Below are 18,582 nucleotides of genomic sequence, written 5' to 3'. Positions count from 1 at the left end.
TTTTCACATGGTTTGCCTTGGCGAATGGAGTCACACAGGAGAGGAACTGCTTAAAGTCATTCGTAAAGAAATCGGAGCATGGCTTACTCCACGAAAACTGGAAATGGGAACCATTGTGACTGACAACGGGAAGAACATCTTGTATGCGCTGCGACTGGGAAGGCTGAGCCATGCGCCCTGCATGGCACACGTGTTCAATCTGGTTGTGAAGCAGTTCCTGAAGTGTTCCTCCCATTTGCAAGACATCCTAACAAACTTTGCATGCACTTCAGCCACTCGTACACCGCTAAGCACATCCTCCTTGTGCTGCAGCATCAGAACGGTATCCCCCAACATAGTCTGATTTGTGACGTTGCCACAGGTTGGAATTCCACCCTCCATATGTTGGACCAACTGTATGAACAGAGAAAAGCCATCACCGATTTCTTGATGATCCAAGCGGATAGGGGTACTCTCCTGTGTAACTTCAATGTGAACCAGTGGCAGCTCATACGTGACACCTGCTGTTTGCTCAGGCCCTTTGAGGAAGCCACATTATTAGTAAGTCAGCAGGATTACAGGATGAACAAAATAATTCCACTGCTTCATTTCTTACAACACTTGTTGGAAACGATGGCTGGTCAAGGCACTGGAGACGTGGCGCCTACATCTCACGGCCACATGAGCCCTGTGGGGGCTGACTGGAGGGGGAGGGGCACAGTGAAGCACAGTTTAGGTTTCGCAAAATTGGTGGTTTTTCTAATGATCTGACAGGAGAGGAGGAGCAGGAGAAGCCAGAGGAGGTAGATGGTTATGAGGAAGACGAGATAGAGGACCCAGACACACCGTGGCAGTATGCAGTGGAGATGGAGGCAGGGAGTCCCTCCAAGTCACTTGCACAAATGGCACGATGCATGATCACTTGCATGCGTAGTGACATCCGAATTGTCACCATTCGGCAGCGGGATGACTTCGGGATCTCCACCTTATTGGACCCTCGCTACCGCCACAAAATAGGGTCTTTTTTTTACACCCACTGAGAGGGAGGACAAAGTGACCTACTACAGAGGCATCCTACGTAGTCAGTTGGCCGATGCATATAGGCACCATCGTCCATCCTCTCATAGGTTTGAATTGGGGGCCCTCTGTGCCCACCTTCCATTGCCATGGCTGCTGGGGAGAGGTGGGGTGCCAGGAGAAGTACCAGCTCCATCAGCAGCAGCCACAGTCCACAGTCACTGATGAGTACCTTTCTTCACCCACATAGTGAAGCAGGACCTGAACCAGCAGGTGGTGGCATACCGTGACATGCTCATGCCAACACATCTTGAAGATCCGCTGGACTTCTGGGCAACCAAACTTGATTTGTGGCCGCAACTAGCAGAGTTTGCCCTGGAAAAGCTGTCCTGCCTGGCCAGCAGTGTGCCATCAGAGCGGGTGTTTAGTGCGGCGGGGGCCATAGTCACCCAAAGGAAAACTCGTCTGTCCGCGAAAAATGTGGAGAGACTGACCTTTGTGAAGATGAATAAGGCATAGATCAGCCAGGATTTCCAACCACCAATGCCTGATGCATGAGAGTGGATTGACCATGGTGCCACACCAACACTTCACAAATATGGATAGCGCCAAACAGATTTAAGGCGCTGCTTCCCAGTTACAAACATTCCTCCGCATCAGACCTTTTTTCACCCACCTTCGTCACCGGGTACCGGTATTGCCTCCCACCGCACCACTCTGTCACCGGGTCACTTTCAGGACTCCTGATGCTGCTGCTGCCACCTCCAGGCCATCTCATTCAGCCACTATATGGTCTCTTCTCATGCTTCAGCCAACTCCAGACTGTGTCATTCAGCCAATATATGGTTTACTGATGCTGCTGGGCTTGGGCCTGGGCTTAACATTTTTTATGGTAGCACTAGCTACCATAAATCTTCAATTTAAATTTCAAAATTCATCTTTTAATCCTAAGAATTGTGAAGCCCTAGTGTCTACTCATGCTGCTGCCAACTCCAGGCTTTCATTCAGCAACTATATGGTCTCCTAATGCTGCCAACACTTCCACGCTGTGTCATTTAGCCACTATAAGGTCTCCTCATGCTGCCAACACCTCCAGGCTGTGTCATTCATCTAATATATGGTTTACTGATGCTTCAGCCACTTCCAGACTGTGCCATTCATCCAATATTTGGTTTACTGATGCCTCAGCCAGCTCCAGCCTGTGTCATTCAGCAACTACACGGTTTAGTGATGCTGCTTAGTGATGCTGGGCCTATGACATTACATACATATATATATATATATATATATATATATTAGCACTAGATCCCTTACAACTTCAATGGAAATTTCAAAATTCATAATTTAATCTTAGGGGATGTGAAGCCCTCTTGTGTACTCATGCTGCTGCCAGCTCTAGTCTGGTCTCCTCATACAGATGCCACCTCCCGGCTCCATGATTGTGCTGCCATGTGACATGTGACTCATTATTTTTGGTCCTTTGTGTCCACATGCCGGGGCCCGGGACACTAAAACTTGGTAGTTGAAATTTCAATTTAAAAATCCTCAATTTCAATGTAAAAATCTTAAATTTCTATTTAAAAATCTTAAATTTCAATGGTCGCCTCATGCTTCTGCCAACTTCAGGCTGTCCCATTCAGAAACTATATGGTCTGCTCATGCTTCAGTCAACTCCAAGTTGTGTCATTCAGCCACTATATGGTCTCCTCATGCTTCAGCCACCTCCAGGCTGTGTCATTCAGCCAATATATGGTTTACTGATGCTGCTGGGCCTGTGCCTAAAAATGTTTATGGTAGCACTAGCTACAATAAATCTTCAATTGAAATTTCAAAATTCATCTTTTAATCTTAGGGATTGTGAAGCCCTAGTGTCTACTCATTCTGCTACCAGCTCCAGGCTGTGTCACTCAGCAACTATATGATCTCCTCATACTGATGCCATCTCCCGGCTCTCTCATTGTGCTGCCATGTGACATGTGTCTCCTTGTTAGATTTGGTCCTTTGTACCCACACGCCGGGACCCGGGACACTGAAATTTAGGAGTTAAACTTCCAATTTTAAAATCCTCAATTTCAATTTCAAAATCTTAAATTTATTTGTAAAAATCTTAAATTTCAATGGTCTCCTCATGCTTCTGCCAACTTCAGGCTGTGCCTTTCAAACACTATATGGTCTCTTCATGCTTAAGTCAACTCCAGGCTGTGTCATTCAGCCACTATATGGTCTCCTCATGCTTCAGCCACCTCCAGGCTGTGTCATTCAGCCAATATATGGTTTACTGATGCTGCTGGGCCTTAACATTTTTATGGTAGCAATAGCTACCATAAATCTTCAATTAAAATTTTAAAATTCATCTTTTAATCTTTGTGAAGCCCTAGTGTCTATTCATGCTGCTGCCAGCTCCAGGCTGTGTCATTCAGAAACAATATGGTCTCCTCATGCTGTGCTGTGCCATTCAGCCACTATATGGTCTCCTCATGCTGCCAACACCTCCACACTGTGTCATTCAGCCACTATATGGTCTCCTCATGCTTCAGCCACATACAAGCTTTGTCATTTAGCCCCTATATGGTCTCCTCATGCTGCCAACACCTCCATGCTGTGTCATTGTGCCGCTCTGCGCCAGTGATTCTAACAGTGATGCCTGTAATCTGCATGTCATACTGAATAACAGTATTATTTTACTACCCCAGCACACTCCATATGTGTGTTAGAACAAAGCAAAGTGTTCTACATCCCTATTGAGGCTCTGTGTTGTCCAGAAATAGCTGTTTTTAATACAGATTCACCGCAAATAAATTCGGATCGAACCCAATTTTTTTTTTTAAAGTAGGCGAATCGGCCGAATAGAACTTTTCAAAAGTTTGCTCATCTCTAGTTATCATCTTTAAAACACTTTATTTTTAGCTTTACAACTAAAGATGGTAACACAAATAACATTTCAGTCAGTTCTTAACTTCTTTATAAAGGTATGGTCTCAAAACAAGGTGCTTTCTCATAGAGGTGAATGGCTAATTTGAAGACCAGGTTATGCCGAGCATTTCCTATGTATTAACTCATCAAAATGATATTTTTCAGGTTTTGCTTCAATGGCTGGCTGTCTTATAACTTGTATTGTGATGTTGCTAATGAAAAAGTTATTACAGTGTTGTTGTTTTTTTTGTTGTTGTTGTTTCTTAGTTTTTTGTCCATATAAAGATAATTTAAATAATTCAAAATCCAGTACAGGAAACATGATCACAAGCAACTTACAGTCTAAGACTATTTTTTGTAATACTGTGAAGGCAGTAGCACAAAATGCATGAGATTTTGACTGCATCAATACTACTAAAGGAACAAACGTCTTCTGCACTGTGTGACTGTAACCTTTTCTCACTCTGACTGTAACGTTTCTTTGTGTAGTTTATCCATATAGGTTTGTCATTTAATAGGGGGCTGTCTGACACCTCTGTCCATGTGAAAATCCAGTCTGTCTAACCTTTGCTTACCCTGATAGGAAATCAATTCCCCATTAGATTGCTTTTAGAGCCAATCAAAGTTAAGTTAAAATTAGGGTCAAGGTCAGAACATGTTTCTGGTAACTGTAGTAAATAATAGTTATCTATCTGTTACAATGTAACAATGTATTTTTGTTTTTCATTTCCTATATTTATAACAGTATGAAATGAAAACATTACTAAGTAACAGTTTCTATGGTGTTGATTTGTCTCAAGGTTTGTCACATTTTTCTATGTTTGGACATGCTCCTGGTTTTGGCTAAAAATACCGACCAAAATGAGGACACAATTCTGACTACAATACTATGTTTGAATCTAGGCCAAGATTGTACAAAAGGAGAGTCTTGGCAGAACATGTGCTATTTCTATAAAGTTCATCCAATGTTAAAAGTGTATTCCAGATACAAAAGATTTTAAGGCCACTATAAAAATAAAAAATAAAAAACATTCCCACCGAGTACAACACGCAGCCATCATTGGTGCTCCAATACAAATGAATGTAGTGTATGCCGTCAATCGGTAGATGACACGTACTCCTCCCTGGAATAGTTGGGGTACCATTCCAGAGCATGCGGTGGGTCCCAGTGTTTGGACCCCCAGTGATCATCTACTCATCCCCTATCCTGTGGATAGGGGATACGTAATTTTGTTTGGAATTATACTTTAAAGGAATTTACCAAAACCCAGGGCACTAGGCCGGGGTACAAAATCCCTTATGGGAAAACTCCCTTAAAATGTAACTTTTATTGTGTAAACTATTAAAAACATTTAAAGTGACATAAGGTTAAAACTCAATGTCACAGTACCAGGAATAACCATAAGAGACCTATTTGCAACAGAAGATCGTGTATAGGGGTCTTCATATTCACATTACCCCAAACTCCCACCATGAAGATAACACATTCTTACAAGGTTGGGAACAACTCCTAACAGACAATTCTTTGTGTATGATTAATTACTTACTTGACTATGGAAAAACAGCACTTGAATGCTATTAACCAACAACTTGAAAACAACTAAAGGAAATTCAGTCTTTCTCTACACATCCAGAGTACAATAATATAGAAATAAAGTTACAGAAACATTTGGAATAATGTAAAAACAAGAAAAACACAAGAAATATATACGTGACATCACAGACTTTTCAACTGGACAGATCTATACCTTTCGTGGACAGACTAGACCTAATACCCAGATCAAATATTCAGCACAGTATTCTGACATATATGAGACAGACACATCGGGGACAGAAGGTTTTAAGTCAAATACAAATATATCACTACATATAAACGCTAAAGTAAGACATTTAGGAATTGGTCCCAGCAACCGAAAAGAACTACGTATTAACAAAATTCTGTTCTTTCCACATTTACAGGCCAAATATGTCAAGATTGAGGAGCTATGGAGGGCATGAGGGTCTCCTCATCTCAATCCTCTGGTGGTTTACCCTTTACATCATCTACTGGTAACAGCAGTTCAGGTACAAATATAAGACAGGGAATGCATAATTTAACTGGCCTACAAGGACCTGCAACAAATCCAACAATGTTTCAAAATTCTCAGTCATTACCAGTCACAAATTTTCTTGTAGTAACAAATACTTCAACATCGGGTTTAACCATGAATTTACCTTCTTTTTTGGGACCAGGACAGGGACAAGTATTTGGCCCGACTTAAGACTGGATGATGTTGAGATAACATTCACTGAATCTGCGCTGAATAGGGAAGATGAGGAAGGAGAAGGAGATAGATTGAAGATATTCAATCTATCATCACAAATACTTGAAGAGGGTGAGAGTTCCCTTCTCTCAAAGGGTCTTTTATTTACTCCAGTTCCAATGTTTGATTGTTTTAACTGGATTAAAGATGTAAATGTATTTGCACGTAAATTGGCCCTAAGGAAGTGGCATTTACAAAATGATACTGACTCGAGAGCACTATTGCGGAGTGGTGAATACCTGAATCGATTCAAAATTCTTTGGACTAGGGCTAGGGGACAGTCACTTATTTCTAATGATGAACATAAGTTTCTATATAATTCACATCCCACTATTGCTACTTTTTATGCTTTACCGAAAACGCACAAAACTATCATATCTATTTGCGACTGTCTTGTGAGTGAGTGTCTATATTGACAAGGTTGACTGGCTCCTTTTGTTTTCACTTTACCCTTGTATCTGAAAGATACAAAGGATACAGTACTGAAACTACAGGACATCGTGGTGACTGAAACAACGATACTTACCAGTCTTGATGTTGAAAGTCTGTATAGTAACATACAACATGACTTTGGTTTGACCGCAATTACACATTTCTTGAGCACTAAAAGCACTTTCTTATCAGGACACAACAATTTCATTATTGAATTACTAAAAATTATCCTAACTCACAATTATTTCTTATTTAATGGCACTTTTTATCACCAAACACAGGGTACGGCTATGGGGTCTTCTTGTGCACCTACTTACGAAAACTTGTTTTTAGGGTTGTGGGAAGACACTTTTATTTTTTCTGAGGCTTTTTAATCTTACACTGATCACATAATTTTCTGGGGGCACTATATCGATGATGTACTTATTCTTTGGGACGGAGATACTTCACAATTCTTGGACTTTGTTCATCAATTCAATTCTAATGAGATTAGCATGGTGTTCACCAGCGAGGAAGGGGGGACATCCATCAATTTTCTGGATCTTCATATTTACATAGATAAAGATCTCAAAATCTAAACTGAAACTTAGCGCAAAACAGAACTCTGTTAATACATTACTACACTGGAGGAGTTGGCATCCTGACTGGCTAAAGTCCAGTAAACCAATTGGACAATATTTACGTGCACAACATAATTGTTCGGAGGAGAGTAAATTTGAAGAGGAGAGTCGAAAACTATACCATAGATTTAGACAATGAGGGTATCCAAGGAAGCACCTTAACCCCTTAAGGATGGCGGGTGTATCCATACGTCCCCGTTTTAATGTCCTTAAGGACTGAGGGTGTATGGATATGCCCGTGGGAATTCCAGTCCCCAACGCTCGCCGGGCGGGGACCAGACCAGGATGCCTGCTGATATAATTCAGCAGGCATCCCGGAATATCACCCAGCGGGGTCCTGAGGTCCCCCCATATCGGCAATCGCAGCATATCACCGGTCAATTCCGACGGGCGATGTGCTGCGATTCCATTCCCCGACGCTCACCGGGCGGGAAGCGGACCCAGTTGCCTGCTGAAATCATTCAGCAGGCATCCCAGCAGTGTGCCGAGGGGGATCCTGAGGATCCCCTATATCGGCGAACGCAGCAGATCGCCGGTAAATACTAACCGGTGATTCCGGGTCATCTGGGTCACATGTGACCCAGTAACCTGGATAATGATGCTGATCAGTGGTGTAATATACACTACCAATCATCATTCATACAGTACTGAGGGGCGGCACTGTTGTCACCCCCCTAGTACAGCAGTGATTGGGTGGCCGCAGTGACCGCACCAATAACTGCAGTATGGGGAGGTGAGTGCAGCAGCACGCAACTCCGCTATGCCCACCATTTTCTGCTGATTTGGTACAAAGGACGGAGCTCGATACTGCAATCTCCCCCCCCCCCCCCCCAGTACTAAAAAAGTTCAAAAAAGTGCCCCCTTTCTGTGGCCCCTTGGCACAGAAAGCACTCAGGGAAAGCATTAGATTAGGTAGAGACGGTTAGGGGTTTAAAAAAAACTTTTTTTTTTGGCGCACTTTCTGTAGGTGTCTGTGGGTCCGTAGCACCTTCAGCTGCGTGATTCTGGCCCTACAGGGTCGCCGTGGTCTGCCCCCACCTTTTTTGTGGGGGCGCAGACCTTCATTTTTTTTCAGCGTACTCTCTGTAGGTGTCCGTGGGTCCGTAGCACCTTTAGCTGTATGACCCCGGCCCCTGCAGTCTGCCTCCAACATTTTTTGGGGGGTGCAGGCCTTTTTCCTCTTTTTTTTTTTTTTTTGCTAAACGTGTGGCAGGCCCTCTTAGAGCGGTCTGCCACCATTAGCTAAAGCCCACCCGCCGCTGATCAGTACTATTCAGTGTTTTTTTGTGGTGAAGGTGCTTTTTTGGGTTAAAACGTCTTTTTTATTTTATTTTTTGCACCTCCATGCCACCAGTAGCAGGCCTGTGCTGTGTGGACGGACCGTACCTGTGTGTGTGGCCTGCCCCACCGCTGTCAGTGATTTATCACTGATGAGCGTTTTTTTGGGGGGGGGGGGGGGTTCAGGCGGGTGCTTTTTTTCGGGTTTTAATAGTTTTTTAATTTTATTTTTCAGGTATTTTGTGTGGGGGTCTGTGTACGTGCCACCAGCCACTGTTCTGGGCTGAGTGGCCAGACTCTCCACTGACTTCTGCACCCCCTGCCGCCACCAAGCACTAATCAGCGTGCACACCACTGATTAGGTGAACGGTTTTTTTTTGGCGCAGATTTTTTTGCGTTAGAAGTCTTTTTTTTTTTTGTTTCTTTTTCTTTTTTTAGTTTAGTTTTATTTTATATTTTTATATTTTTGTTTTTGGGGCGGGTTAGTTAATTAGGTTAGGTTAGGGCGGGTTAGGGAGGTATTATTGCACCACACCACACCCAGCACAAACACCAATAAAGTTTCCCCCCCACATTTATACACTTCACCTCCCATTAGAGCAGGGAAATGGCCCACAGGGCGCTTTCAGCGGAAGAGGCATATGCCATACTTGCCTTCGACTCTGAAAGCATCTCAGAGGACGAGGAAGACCCCACATTCCTTATTTCCTCATCCTCCTCATCATCTTCTGATGATGAGCCCCCAAGGCAGCGGAGACGCTGCCAAGTGAGGCCGCAAACCTCCTCTGCTCCTGACCCTGTGCCCCATGCTTGCATGAGTCCCCTTGGAGCTCATGCTAGTCAAGCCCCCCAGCCAAGTTCACTGGTGCCCCGTACCGGCGAACTCGTCTGGACTCAGCCAGCGGACCACGAGCCCGTGATTCCTGAGTTTGTTGGCGACTCCGGAATCAAGATTGACATCGTCGGCTTCACTGAAATGGACTATTTCAGTTTTTGTTTTCCAGTGATGACTTTGTCAATCTGATGGTTGACCATACGAATCTGTACGCCCAACAGTTCGTCGCTGCAAACCCGTCCATATTTTTAGCTAGACCCAATGAGTGGTACCCAGTCAATGTGGCCGAAATGTGGACCTTTTGGGGCCTCGTGCTGCATATGGGTCTAGTTAAAAAGCCTAGTGTCAGGCAATACTGGAGTTGGGATGTCCTTTAGCAGACCCCGCTCTACAGTATGGCCATGGCACATCCCCAATTCGAGGCCATTCGGAAATGTTTGCATTATGCTGATAATGCAGCATGTCCCCCCGAACTGATCCCACGTATGACTACCTGTATAAAATCAGGCCGGTCATCAATCACTTCGGGGCCAAATTTTGGGAGGCCTATGTCCCGGGGCGGGAGGTCGTTATTGATGAGTCTCTCATCAGCTTTAAGGGGAGACTCAGCTTCCGGCAATGCATCCCTACCAAGCGAGTGCAGTATGGTGTGAAGATGTATGAACTTTGCGAGAGTACCTCAGGGTACACTTGCAAGTTTATGGTGTATGAGGGACGAGATTCCCGTATTGAACCCCCAGAATGTCCCCCCACTCTGGGTGTTAGCAAGAATCAAAGAGGCCTTCCGCCCCATCCCCTGCACGCTCCTATGCCCCGGGTGAGTCCCATGCATTTTCCTATGAAAACCTGTTGCTGGTCAGGTATAAGGACAAGAAGGATGTCCTTATGCTCACCACAATTCATGGGAACAGCAGCACCCCTGTCCCTGTGCGAGGTACCGCGGGACCAGTCCTCAGGCCCGATTATATTCTGGACTACAATCGGTATATGGGGGAGTTGATCTTTCTGATCAAGTCCTCAACCATTTGATGCCATGCGGAAAACACGGACATGGTACAAAAAACTTGCGGTCTACATGGTACAGGTTGCCATGTACAACTCTTTTGTACTGTTCCAGTATTCTGGCAACACAGGGACATTCCTGCAGTTTCAAGAGGTAGTTCTAAAGGCCCTCATCTTTGGTGGCTGCCAAGGAGTGGGTCAGAACACCTCTGGAACTGTTGGCCCCCAGATCGTCCTCAGCCAACACTTTCCAGGGGAGGTCCCCCACACTGGAAAGAAGGGACAATCCCAGAAAAAATGCAGAGTGTGTCACAGGAGGGGGATTCGTAAGGACACCACCACCCCCGATCATCCGGGCCTCTGCATTAAAAACTGCTTCAGGGAGTATCCCACTTCCATGGAGCACTACATTTTTAATCCTTTTCCCTAATTTTAATTCCCCATATTTCAACTCCAATGTACCAGTCCAGAGTACATTGTCTTCCAAATTTTTAAACTAAAACACCCCCCCCCAAAAAAATCCCAAAACCTCTTTCCCAATACCCCTGATATCTTTTTTTCCCCCAAAAAAATGGGTCATGGGACACAGAGTCAACAGAATTGGGGGTTTGCAGTTGCCTCAAATGCGCAGCGCTCTCTCCCCACCTGAGCGGGTGCGCATTTGAGGTAACAGAATAGGGACAGCCACACACATCACATTCCTAGAATGAGGACTCAGAGCATAGGGTTTGGGGCGGGCATCATTTTTACTTTCGGCTATACTCTGGGTCATCATCCTAGGAATTGGCATATCAGTATTAAAATTGCAATTTTCATCCAACACCCCTCCCCCCTCCCCCACCCCCATAGTACACTTCATCCATTCCTGGAAAATAAATTTAGGGAACACACATCTGTTCCAAATGTCCACTTCACCCCTATACACCTTCCCTAGGGGGTGTGCTGTTTGTAATAGGCTCACATGTGCGTGTTCCTTTCTTGTAACATATGTAACTGTTAGGTCCGTAACAAACATCCGCCTAAAATGCGAAGAGTTCTCGCTCATGATCTCTGTCATATTTCCAGGCGACAATTCAGAGTTACATGTTAGTTGTTCCCAGAAAGATGAAGCAGAGCATAGGTTGAAAATAGCAATTTTCAAAAGCTACCCTTCATCCATTCCTTGAAAATAAATTTAGGAAACAACCGTGCGTTCCAAATGTCCTCTTTAGCTGTATACCCATTCCCCAGGGTGGGTACTTTCTGTAATGGTGTCACATGTGTGTGTTTCATTTTTTCTTTTCCTCTGAATGTATGTAACCGTCAGCTACTGATATGCCATAGGCCACAAATGCAAACAGACCTCTATGACTCCTGAGCCTTCTTGTGCGCCCGCCCAACACATTACCCCATATGTGGATGTGTTTCCATAGTCAGAGAAAAAGCCCTCCAAAATTTGTAACCCAATTTCTCTAATTACCCCTTGTGAAAATGTTAAAAATTGGGTAACCCCAGCATTTTAGTGTAAAAAAATCTAATTTTTCATTTTACAGACAACTTTTCAAAAAACCTGTGAGGTATAAGTACTTACTGTACCCCTTATTACCTTCCTTGAGGGGTACAGTTTCAGAATTGTGGTTACTTGCCGTTTTATTTTTTTATTTTATATCAGAACCTCAACCATTGCAGAGCAAAGCACCACTTTATTCCTCAAATCCCATCGGTGTTGTCTCACTCCTAAGCCCTGTTTTTGCACCCATATAGTGCTTTAACGCCATATATGGGGTATATCCTTATTCTTGAGAAATTGGGCTCCAAATTTTGTGGAGCTTTTTTTCTCTTACTACTTGTGAAACTAAAAAAATTGGGGTTAATACCAGCAATTTAGTATGAAAAATCACATTTTTAACTTTTGCGGCCCACTGTTCAAAAAACAGTCCTCGTCCATTGTGCATTCATTCATTATACATTTATTGCTGGACTTACACTGGGGAATAAGGAGCCCCTGGTCTGAATGCATGGGAGCCACCCAGTGAGTAATCAGTTATCCGCTGTGCTTTTGCTAGATACAGGACTTCTGGAAAGTCCTGTTATCGGCCTGGATTTTTATAAGATGAAAGGTTGGTTGGTAGATGGACTTTTCATCCCTTGCCATTTGCCACATATGACGTAGCATGTTTTGTGAGGATGCTAGTAGTAAGCCATCTGTATAGCATGGGGTAGTTACCATGTGCAGCTAGTGCTTAGATAAGCAGGTTTTGTTTTTGTGCCATTGTGAATACAGCTGCATAATTTTTTTATTTTGCCAATAAAGAGCAGTCTTTGACTGCTTTGTAATCCCTTCACAACCCCCTGAATTTTGATTTGTAGTTCCTGTTTTCTTCCTCCTACCGTTCTACATTTTTTATTTTTCCACTAATATAGTTGTATTATGGCTTATTATTTGTGCGATAAGTTGTACTTTTCAATGGCACACTTTATTTTATCATATAACGTATTATGAAGGAAAGAATTTTTTGTAGGGCAAAACCGAAGAAAATATTTTCATATTATGGGTCAGTATGATTCTGATGATACCAAACTTATTAATTTATGTTTCTTTTATGGTCAAAATTAAATTGAAAACTTGAAAAATATATGTGTCTGCCATGTTCTGACCCCTATAACTTTCTACCTATGGAGGTGTGTTAGGGTTTATTTATTTATTTATTTTGCATCATGAGCTTTAGCTTTTATTAGTATCTTTTGTGTAGTTCTGATCACTTTTTGTTAAATTTTTTTTCTAGGATGTGATGCTGCCAAAAATCAGCAAACTTGGTGTTAAAGGAGAACTACGGGATTGAAAATGTTATCCCCTATCATAAGGATAGGGGATAAGTTTCAGATCCCGGGGGTCCGACCACTGGGGCCCCCCACGATCTCCCGTACAGGGCCGCGGCTCTCTGCATAGAGAGTGCGTGTCGACCACCGCACGAGGCGGCGGCTGACACGCGCCCTCCATTTACTGCTATGGGAGAGCCGAAGCGCTGCCTTCGGCAATTTCCGGCTCTCCCATAGCAGTGTATGAAGGGGGCGTGTCGGCCGCTGCTTCGTGCGGTGGTCAACACGCCCTCTCTAACCAGAGAGCCGGGGCCCCGTATGGGAGACCGCTGGGGGCGCCAGCGGTCGGACCCCCCGCGATCTGAAACTTATCTCCTATCCTTAGGATAGGGGATACATTTTTCAATCCCGTAGTTCTTCTTTTTTTGTGTTTACACCGTTGACCATTCGGGATGTAATAATTTAATAGTTCGGACAATTACACATGAGGTGATACCAAATATGTTTATTTATTCATGTATTTTTTATGTTTTTACAGTGTTTTATTTGGAAAATAGGAAAAGAGAGATGATTTCATCTTTTAAATTGGGGGTTATTTAAAAAAAAAAACTTTTCTATTTATATTTTTGGTCCCCTTAGATACCTATTATAAGCCATCAGTCAATGGTTTACATAGATCAAGGTAATGCTATTGCATTACCTAAACAGGACTCAGCACTCTGTCTGCTTATGGCCTTCCCAGCAATCCATTGGCACCCCATGGAGCACAGCCTTTTATCACATTTGAGCATGCAGCCCTAACACTAGCCCAAACCACTATCTCTACCTGCCACTCTAATGGCAGCCCTAAACTGGGCAACGGCCCTTCCACTAGACAAAATGTAGGGGTGTCAAGAATAGTCAAACAGTCCTAGTCAACAACAGTAGGGCAAAGAGGTACCAAATCAGCAAATAAATAGTTAACAAATACAAGAGGAGATCTGGTATGTTCCATCTGAATAGCGTCTGAGAACTCCTGGTCAGGTGCATCCCCCATATACACCATATAAGAGAAACTGAAGACAAGGACTATTTTAAAGGTGTACTCCACCCTAGACATCTTATCCCCTATCCAAAGGATAGGGGATAAGATGTCTTATTGTGAGGGTCCCGCTACTGGGAACCCCCACAATCTCTCCTGCAGCCCTCTGAGTCATCAATGCACAGAGCTAAGTTTGCTCCGTGCTTGATGACTCACGATACAGTGGCCAGAGTATTGTGATGTCCCATTCCACCCCTCCATGCAATTCTATGGGAGGGGGCCGCCATGCCCCCTCCCATAGGCTTGCATTGAGGGGGTGGAGTGTGACATCACAAGGGGGCGGGTCCGTGGCATAATGATACTTCGGCCACTATTTCCTGAGTCATCACGCATGGAGCAAACTTAGCTCTGTGCAGTGATGACTCGGGAGCTGCCTACTATTGTGGGGGAGGGAGCTGCCTACTATTGTGGGGGGAGCTACCTACTATTGTGGGGGGGAGCTGCCTACTATTGTGGGGGAGGGAGCTTCCTACTATTGTGGGGGGGAGCTACCGACCTAATGTGGGGGGGCTGCCTACTATTGTGGGGGAACTGCCGACCTAATGTGGGGGAGCTGCCAACCTAATGTATGGGAACTGCTGACCTAATGTGTGGGAGCTGCTGACCTAATGTGGAGGAGCTGCTGACCTAATGTGGGGGAGCTGCTGACCTAATGTGGGGGAGCTGCTGACCTAATGTGGGGGAGCTGCTGACCTAATGTGTGGGAGCTGCTGGCCTAATGTGGAGGAGCTGCTGACCTAATGTGGGGGAGCTGCTGACCTAATGTGGGGGAGCTGCTGACCTAATGTGGGGGAACTGCTGACCTAATGTGTGGGAGCTGCTGACCTAATGTGGAGGAGCTGCTGACCTAATGTGGGGGAGCTGCTGACCTAATGTGGGGGAGCTGCTGACCTAATGTGTGGGAGCTGCTGACCTAATGTGGGGAACTATACTTCCTACTTAATATGGGGGGAACTACAAGGTACTGTACATCGCGGTAGGAGGGGTAGTCTTATACGGCAAGTATATCCCAAGCTCTATATTTTAACTGTAAAAGTTGGGGGTCGTCTTATATGCCCAGTCGTCTTATACGCCGGCATATACGGTATCCAAACAAAAAAATTACAATTTATAACACTATGCCTGCTAACTGCATAAAAATAGATCAATACACATATGTCTGAGCCATAGCGGCAGCTTCATTTTATTTTGCTCTCTGTATTATTCACTTGTATTTGAGAGTTTCAAAAAGTATCCAAAAATCCCCAACAGCTGAATCAATAGTGAAACTCAATGTTTGTAACAATCTGCTGATGTTCCTAAGAGACAATGTATTAGTGCTATCAGTACTATACACTTAAGCTTGCTTGTAGCAGAGTTAAAGGGGTACTCTGGTGGAAAACTTTTTTTTTTTATAAATCACCTGGTGCCAGAAAGTTAAACAGATTTGTAAATTACTTCTATTAAAAAAATCTTAATCCTTCCAGTACTTTTTAGCTGCTAAATACTACAGAGGAAATTATTTTCTTTTTGGAACACAGAGCTCTCTGCTGAAATCACGAGCACAATGCTCTCTGCTGACATTTCCAGTAAAATTTTAAGAACTGTCCAGAGTAGGAGAAAATCCCCATAGCAAACATATGCTGCTCTGGACAGTTCCTAAAATTGACAGAGATGTTAGCAGAGAGCACTGTGCTCGTGATGTCAGCAGATGTTACGCCGAGCGCTCCGGGTTCCCGCTCCTCCCCGGAGCGCTCGCTTCTCCCCCTCCGCTGCAGCGCTCCGGTCACGTCCTCTGACCCGGGGCGCTGCGATCCTGCTGTCAGCCGGGATGCGATTCGCGATGCGGGTAGCGCCCGCTCGCGATGCGCACCCCGGCTCCCCTACCTGACTCGCTCCCCGTCTGTTCTGTCCCGGCGCGCGCGGCCCCGCTCCCTAGGGCGCGCGCGCGCCGGGTCTCTGCGATTTAAAGGGCCACTGCGCCGCTGATTGGCGCAGTGGTTCCAATTAGGGTTATCACCTGTGCACTTCCCTTTATTACCTCACTTCCCTTGCACTCCCTTGCCGGATCTTGTTGCCTTAGTGCCAGTGAAAGCGTTCCTTGTGTGTCCCTTGCCAGTGTTTCCAGACCTTCTGCCGTTGCCCCTGACTACGATCCTTGCTGCCTGCCCCGACCTTCTGCTACGTCCGACCTTGCTTCTGCCTACTCCCTTGTACCGCGCCTATCTTCAGCAGCCAGAGAGGTGAGCCGTTGCTAGTGGATACGACCTGGTCACTACCGCCGCAGCAAGACCATCCCGCTTTGCGGCGGGCTCTGGTGAAAACCAGTAGTGGCTTAGAACCGGTCCACTAGCACGGTCCACGCCAATCCCTCTCTGGCACAGAGGGTCCACTACCTGCCAGCCGGCATCGTGACAGTAGATCCGGCCATGGATCCCGCTGAAGTTCCTCTGCCAGTTGTCGCTGACCTCACCACGGTGGTCGCCCAGCAGTCACAACAGATTGCGCAACAAGGCCAACAGCTGTCTCAACTGACCGTTATGCTACAACAGTTGCTACCACAGCTTCAGCAGTCATCTCCTCCGCCAGCTCCTGCACCTCCTCCGCAGCGAGTGGCCGCTCCTGGGATACGCTTATCCTTGCCGGATAAATTTGATGGGGACTCTAAGTTTTGCCGTGGCTTCCTTTCCCAATGTTCCCTGCATCTGGAGATGATGTCGGACCTGTTTCCCACTGAAAGGTCTAAGGTGGCTTTCGTAGTCAGTCTTCTGTCCGGAAAAGCCCTGTCATGGGCCACACCGCTCTGGGACCGCAATGACCCCGTCACTGCCTCTGTACACTCCTTCTTCTCGGAAATCCGAAGTGTCTTTGAGGAACCTGCCCGAGCCTCTTCTGCTGAGACTGCCCTCTTGAACCTGGTCCAGGGTAATTCTTCCGTTGGCGAGTATGCCGTACAATTCCGTACACTTGCTTCAGAATTGTCCTGGAATAATGAGGCCCTCTGCGCGACCTTCAAAAAAGGCCTATCCAGCAACATTAAAGATGTTCTGGCCGCACGAGAAATTCCTGCTAACCTACATGAACTTATTCACCTAGCCACTCGCATTGACATGCGTTTTTCTGAAAGGCGTCAGGAACTCCGTCAAGATATGGACTCTGTTCGCACGAGGCGTTTCGTCTCCTCGGCTCCTCTCTCCTCTGGTACCCTGCAATCTGTTCCTGTGTCTCCCGCCGTGGAGGCTATGCAGGTCGACCGGTCTCGCCTGACACCTCAAGAGAGGACACGACGCCGTATGGAGAACCTCTGCCTGTACTGTGCCAGTACCGAACACTTCCTGAGGGATTGTCCTATCCGTCCTCCCCGCCTGGAAAGACGTACGCTGACTCCGCACAAAGGTGAGACAGTCCTTGATGTCTACTCTGCTTCTCCACGTCTTACTGTGCCTGTGCGGATGTCTGCCTCTGCCTTCTCCTTCTCTACAGTGGCCTTCTTGGACTCTGGATCTGCAGGAAATTTTATTTTGGCCTCTCTCGTCAACAGGTTCAACATCCCAGTGACCAGTCTCGCCAGACCCCTCTACATCAATTGTGTAAATAATGAAAGATTGGACTGTGCCATACGTTTCCGCACGGAGCCCCTTCTTATGAGTATCGGATCTCATCATGAGAGGATTGAACTTTTGGTCCTCCCCAATTGCACCTCGGAGATTCTCCTTGGACTTCCCTGGCTTCAACTTCATTCCCCAACCCTGGATTGGTCCACTGGGGAGATCAAGAGTTGGGGGTCCTCTTGTTCCAAGAACTGTCTAAAACCGGTTCCCAGTAACCCTTGCCGTAACTCTGTGGTTCCTCCAGTAACCGGTCTCCCTAAGGCCTATATGGACTTCGCGGATGTTTTCTGCAAAAAACAAGCTGAGACTCTACCTCCTCACAGGCCTTATGATTGCCCTATCGACCTCCTCCCGGGTACTACTCCACCCCGGGGCAGAATTTATCCTCTCTCTGCCCCAGAGACTCTTGCCATGTCCGAATACGTCCAGGAGAATCTAAAAAAGGGCTTTATCCGTAAATCCTCCTCTCCTGCCGGAGCCGGATTTTTCTTTGTGTCCAAAAAAGATGGCCCCCTACGTCCTTGCATTGACTACCGCGGTCTTAATAAAATCACGGTTAAGAACCGCTACCCCTTACCCCTCATCTCTGAACTCTTTGATCGCCTCCAAGGTGCCCACATCTTCACTAAATTGGACTTAAGAGGCGCCTATAACCTCATCCGCATCAGAGAGGGGGACGAGTGGAAAACGGCATTTAACACCAGAGATGGACACTTTGAGTATCTGGTCATGC

The sequence above is a fragment of the Hyla sarda genome, chromosome 2 (assembly GCF_029499605.1).
Source record: "Hyla sarda isolate aHylSar1 chromosome 2, aHylSar1.hap1, whole genome shotgun sequence".
Lineage (NCBI taxonomy): Eukaryota > Metazoa > Chordata > Amphibia > Anura > Hylidae > Hyla > Hyla sarda.
This window is presented reverse-complemented; position numbering follows the sequence as displayed.